Raw genomic sequence first — 6621 nt, 5'->3', positions numbered from 1 at the left:
AGAGCTTTATGGACAGAATATGTAACAGAGTAAAATAAATAACACAGAGATTCATTGGCAATGACAAATTGACATATTTTCAATCATATTAGACGATATTAAAATCATTAACAAATTTACTGTTTTGTTTCATAATAAAAAAGAATGTTAAATAACTTCATTAAAAAGTTTGACTAATTAGGCATATAGATAAATGGGCAGCATTTTGACCAGTAGACAGAGGATAAACATTTTCAAAGACCAGACAAAATTATTTATGTATTTTTTGGGGGGGAGAGAATAGTTTTATTATCTGGAGATACAGTGGGGTCTTCTCCCTGGGAGGTGGGTCTTCCACTGGTTACCCCCTCCAGGGCTCCAGGGGGCGTCCTGTGATTCAGTGCTGGGCTCCGCTGGGGGCCGGGCCTTGGAGAAGGCGAACTGTGCAGAGAAGCAGCAGCTGTGGGGTCCTCACCGCCCGCTCCGCCCAGCTGCACTGGGTCTCCTGGTGCTCCTCAGGCTCCCGCTGAGTCTGCGACTCTGGAGGGCAGCGAACAATCCTGCCCAGAACTTTATCCTCACAGCCCAGTTTGACGCAGGTCAGCCATTTCTGCTTCCTCCCCTCGGGCTGAACTTTGCACTTGGGTTTCTTCCAGTCCTTCCTCATGCCGCTTCTCTGTCTGTCGGAGCTTAAATTCCAGCCTCACAAATGTTCCAGCTGGGAAGGGCGTGTCCAGGGCGCTGTCCACACTGGTTTCCCAGAAGGCCCGCTGCACGGGGCGGGGGGGTGCTTGCAGATTCCTCCAGGGCCACCTGCAGGCCCCGGCGCTGACCCCCTGAGCTCGGACCCTCCCGCGTCGCCCGCGCCCACCCACGGGGCCAGCGAGATCTGTAGCCGTCTCAGGCTTCCCTTGTCACCCCGGCCCTGCGAAGCGGGTGTGTGCCCATTAGTTCTCCGAGCCTGCCAGGAGACACCTCCTCCCCTGCCCTGCCCCTGGGGGGGCCTGCCTGCAGAATGCTGGGCAGAGGCGAAGGAACCGGGAAATGTCCCTTTCTCCACACTGACCTTGGGGTCTGCTGGGTCCTCTCCACTCCCTCCCACCCTGCCCGCGCTGTTCCCTGGGGCCCGCAGTTTCAGCAAATTTCCCTGCCGCGCCGGAAAGCCGTCCTGTTGCTAACTCTCACCATTCCTCCTTTTCTGTCCCATTCTGTCTCCCCACTGGGTCTCCGACACGACCCTCTCTCCTCCCGGCTGTCCCCGGAGCCCCTCTCTGCTTCTCCAGCTCAGCCCCCTCTCTGAGGGCTTCTCCCTCCCACCCCCAAGCGAATTTCCCGGCTCCCACGGTGTGCCCCCAATCCCCGGGGCCTAGGTCAACCAGACAAAATTATTTTAAATGGGAAGATTTGAATTCCATTGAATTCACGAAAGCAGGAATCCATCTGGTCATATTTTAAATAATTTTGAAATGATAATAGCAACTATCAATTTAAAGTTTAACCAGAATTCAGAATACCCACCATTTTACCAGAAAAAAAAAAACCTGTTATAACTAACCAAGTCAGTAAATTTTCAGGATACAATATTAACATATGCACATCAGGTGCATTTTTTTACAGTAACAACAAAATATCTGAAACAGGAATAAAGATAGTTCCATTTACAATATTATCAAATAGAATGAAATACTTAGGAATGAGTTAACAAAGAATATGAAAGATTTGCATACTGAAAACTATAAAATGTTGAGGAAAGAAAATAAAGAATACAAAATGGAAAATATGTGTTCATGGATTCTAAAAATTAATATTGTTAAAATATCCATACTACATAAAGTGATCTACAGAGTTAAATTTCTATCAAAATTTTAATGACATTTTATTAAAAATGTAGAACAACAATTTTAAAATTAGTATGGAACCACAAAAGACCTCAAATAGCCAAACACTGAGAAGAACAAAAAGGCTGAAAGCCTCACACTTCCTGATTTCAAACTATATTACAAAGCTGTAGTTATCAATATAGTGTACATGCAATATAGTGTAGTCATACAATATAGTGTAGGTACAATATAGTATAGTACCTACATAAAAACCAATAGAACAGAAGAGGACCCAGAAATAAACTCACAAAGGTACAGTCAACCGATCCCACAGAATGGAGAAAGGATAAACACAAGGAGTTGTGTAGGAAAAAAACAAGGAGTGGTGTAGGAAAAACTAGCTATGCACAGAAAAAAGTGAACCTTTCTCATATCATCACAAAATGAATTTGAAATGAAATAAAGACTTAAACATAAGAATTGAAATCATGAATCCTCTAAAAAAAAATGGGGAAAAACCTCCTTGACACTGGTCATGGCAATGATGTTTTGGATATGACACGAAGAACACAGTCAACAAAAGCAAAAATGAACAAGTGGAACTATGTCAAAGTAAAAATTTTCTGCACAATAAAGGAAATAACAAAATATAAAGGCATTATAGGAAATGGGAGAAAATATTTGTAAACCATATGCAGGATAATATGTTACTACCCAAAATATATGTCGTACTAATCAATACAAAAAAGAACCCACAGCAGAATTAAAAGCAATTTCTTGATTAATTGGGCAAAATATATAAATAGCAATTTTTCCAAAGATATACAAATGGCCAGCAGGTATATAAAAATAAAATATAAAAGCTACACAAATTAAAAAAAATGAAGCAGTTTAAATATTCTACAATTTGCACTTACTTTCTTAAATTATAGAATATCCTAGGATGTAATATTGCACAATGAATAAAATGATGTTTGAGAAAACTGTTAAAAAAAAAAATAAATAAATAAAATGCTCAACGTCACTAATTATCAGAGTAATTAAAATCAAAATCACGATGAGGTATCACCTTGTCGTGATGTTTGGATGCCTATTATCAAAAAGTCAAAAGATACAAAGTGTTAGGGTGTAGAAAGAGAGAACACTTGTACACTGTTGCTGAGGATGTCAATTGGTGCAGTATTACGGAAAACAGTAGGGCGGTTCCTTAAAATTTTTAAACTAGAAATACCACTAATCCCAATTGGGAGTATATAGCCAAAGGACATAAAATCAGGATCATCAAGGGCATCTGCACTCCTCTGATACAGATAAACTGAGAGATACATAGTTTCAGCTTTAATAAAAATGAGACTCTTTCATCTACAACAATATTGATAAATCTTGCAGACATTATGCTAAGGGAAATAAACCGAATACAGAAGGACAACTACTGCATGATCTCGTTTTATGTAAAATCTAAAAAAGTAAATAAAAATAAAAAATAAAAAGCCATGGAAACAGTAGAACCGTGGTTCCCATGGGCTAGGAAGAGGGGAAAGTGGGGAGATTTCCATGGAAGGGGCGCACCTTCAGTTATAAGGTGAGTAACTGCTGGGGACCTAATGTACAGAATATTGACTATAGTTCACAATACTCTGTACTTGAAATTTGCTACAAGAGTAGATCTCAGGTGCTGTCACCACACACACAGAAACGCATTAAGTATGTGAGGGGATAAATATGCTAACTAGCTGAACTGAGATAATTTAAAGACTACTGACATCTCAAAACACTATTGTACAATACACTAAAAATATACACTTTTCAATTTGTCAATCATAGGTCAACGAATGGAGGAAAAAAATAAGAGTAACCAGCAGGTCATATCAAGCCACACGGAAACTCGATTTAAAACACGCTTGGCGACTGTTTCCAGCTCAACTCGGGAACGGCCCGAGTGCTTCTGGCCCCTGGACTTCGACGCTCCTCCCGCGGCCCCCGTGGCTGGGGAAGGTACAATCGTTCCCAGGATTCCAGGCCGCGCAGATCCGGCGGGGCCATCGCCGTCCCCTTGCTCTTGCCGCAGCCCCGTTAGCCTCTGCGTTTCGGGGCGTCCAGGCTGGGGAGGCTGCCTGTGTCTGCCCGCGCGCCCCCATGGCTGTGGCTCCGCCGGCCCCCGCTTCGGCCCCGCGCAGCCCCTCCGAGGCCGCAGCCGTCTGGCGCCCGAACTCACGGCCTCGGGACCGCACCGGCAGCCAGCGCCTTCCTTGAGGCCGCTCTTCCCCCTCCCGGAGCCCGAGCTGGTCCAGAGGAGAAGGAGGGCGGAGAAGCTGGAACCCGAACGCTGAGCTGCAGGCGGCAGGTGCGGGAACGGAGAAGCTATGGCCTCGCATAGGACGGCTGCTCAGAGCGACACGAGCTACAGCCAGGAGCTCCGCACGCAGCTGGAAGAACTCAGTAACGTACTCCGCTGTGGGAGAAATGGAGATAATAAATACTGATGTAGAAGTACTCACAGAGAACCATGATCCTTGGTCAGTCTCAGATTATTATTATCAGATCTACACTAATGATGTTAGTCTTCCAAATAAAGTGAGTGACTGAACTGTCAAATCAGCAAGATCAGGATATTGAAACTCCTGCTTTGAATTCTAACGACCAGTTATAAATAGAAAATGATGCTCACCCTGGTACTGATAGGACAGCAAATGTTGAATGTAGACAAGAGGGTCATTTGCCTTATATTCACAGGAGCCAGCATCTGCATTAGCAGCACAAGATACGTCCTTAGAAGGTTCCTCATTAGCTGGAAGTTTGAGAGCTGCAGCAGAAGCGGCTTTATCACAGACTGGATTTAGTTATGATGAAAATACTGGACTGTATTTTGACCACAGCACGGGTTTCTATTAAGATTCTGAGAATCAAATATATTATGATTTAATTTATTACTACTGTGATGTGGAAAGTGGTCACTATCGATTTCATTCTCGAGTAGATTTGCAACCTTATCAGACTTATAGCACAAAACAAAAATAAAAAATTGAGAAAAGAAAGGATCCAGATTCTTCTACAAAAAAAAAAAATGAGGAAAAGGATTTGAATTCAGAGGATCAAGAAGCCTTCAGTGTTGAACATACAAGCTGCAATGGGAAAGACAATTTCACAAATGTGAAAAAAAAGCCAAAATAGGCATTCATCACAAAAATAATCCCCCAAAATTCACTGTTTCATTTAGTGGAAATACTATGGAATCTCCTCTTAATGAAAACCTCTCAATTCAACTTTAAGGATGAGAAAATCACAGAGACTCATAGTGAACCAGAAGAAGGTGAAATTACAGACTCTCAGACCGAGGGTAGTTATGATGAAGGCTTTACCAGTAAAGGCAATGCAACTTCAAAAGAGACTCAGGAGGAAGATGAGGAAAAAGTGTGGCCCTCATATATGAGAGTAACTGTCATTAGATCACCTGTGTTACAGACAGGATCACTCTTCATCATTACAGCTGTGAAACCTGCTACAAATGGAAGGGAAAATGATACAGAGCATACTCTTCGAATCCCTGAAGTTGATGTAAGTTTCATGCAGAGATTTATTTTGACCATGACTTACAAAGTTATGTCCTTTTGCATCAGGCCATCAAAATGGAACAATTGTTAATGGAAAATGGATTGTTCAGCTGAAAACTAAATGTGGCCCTTATGAACCTGAGCATGGAGAGAAAGTGAAAGATGGAGACACTATGTTATCTTATTACATTCACCCTGGCAGTAATAGCAGTGTTGGATGTGAACCAGGGCAGGTTAGAGCTCAACTTTTCCTTGATAAGAAAGATGAATCATTTGTTGGTCCATCATTAACTAAGAAGGAAACGAGCTGGAAAGAAGAAAATGATTTTAAAAATATATGAGTAAAATATGGTTTACAGAATACAGACTACAAAGATGATAAGATACTGGAGAATCAAAGATATAAAGATAGAGCTGGAAAACATAGGAAGCAGATTGGAAGTGAAGGAAATTTCCAAAGAGATGATGCTCCTGCATCTGTTCATTCTGAAATTACTGATAGCGACAAAGGTCAGAAGATGTTGAAAAAGATGTGTTGATAACAGGAGAAGGCCTGGGGAAGGATGGTGGGAGAATAAAAACTCCAATACAGCTTCAGCTTCGGCAAACACATGCAGGATTGGAGACAGAAAAACCATCCTCAATTAAAGAGACTCACTTTCTCCACAACAATAACAACAACAACAACAACAACTGGGACAAAGCACAGGAGAGGTTTGCTGGAAACTTTCCAGAAACTAAACTTCAAAAAGATGACCTAGGAACCATTCCTTGGGTAAAAGGGACTGAGGAGTGAAGGTTAATCACAGAAGAAAACTCAAGCTTTTTCATAAATAGAGTTTGGAAACTCTTATTTTATTGCAGAATGTTTCTCCCCAAAAAAGTCAGTGGCACAAGAAAGCTATGCCACAATTTACCACTTCCTGATTCAGAAATGTGTAATAAAATGTGGTTTGCAGCTTTTAAATACATTTTTTAAACTAATTATTAGTGACTGAATTAAGTTATGCAGTAAGTGAACTAAAGTTCACAGGGCACAGATAAGTTTATCAAACTTTACTATTTTATCTTGTCATTTACAACATCCATATAAGCAATTAGCCATATGAGCAAAACTCATATAACCACTTAAACGTTCATTTGTCCTTGTCTCCATATATTCATACTAGTATGCACAGAAAATACAGCAAAAGAAACATCTGAAGTCTATAAAAATAAATCTGACAATATACATTCTTTTTTATGCCCTTCAGGACCTAGATAAAAAATGT

General features: G+C 41.4%; 2 pseudogenes; one reads left to right on the top strand and one right to left on the bottom strand.

Annotated features, from left to right (window-relative positions):
- Positions 1–288: 288 nt before the first annotated feature.
- Positions 289–3237, bottom strand: LOC116461783 (retinoic acid receptor responder protein 2-like; annotated as a pseudogene).
- A 925-nt stretch (positions 3238–4162) lies between these two features.
- LOC116461782 (angiogenic factor with G patch and FHA domains 1-like) lies at positions 4163–6146 on the top strand (annotated as a pseudogene).
- The last annotated feature ends 475 nt before the right edge of the window (positions 6147–6621 follow it).

The sequence above is a fragment of the Hylobates moloch genome, unplaced genomic scaffold (assembly GCF_009828535.3).
Source record: "Hylobates moloch isolate HMO894 unplaced genomic scaffold, HMol_V3 SCAFFOLD_22, whole genome shotgun sequence".
Taxonomy (NCBI): domain Eukaryota; kingdom Metazoa; phylum Chordata; class Mammalia; order Primates; family Hylobatidae; genus Hylobates; species Hylobates moloch.
This window is presented reverse-complemented; position numbering and strand designations above follow the sequence as displayed.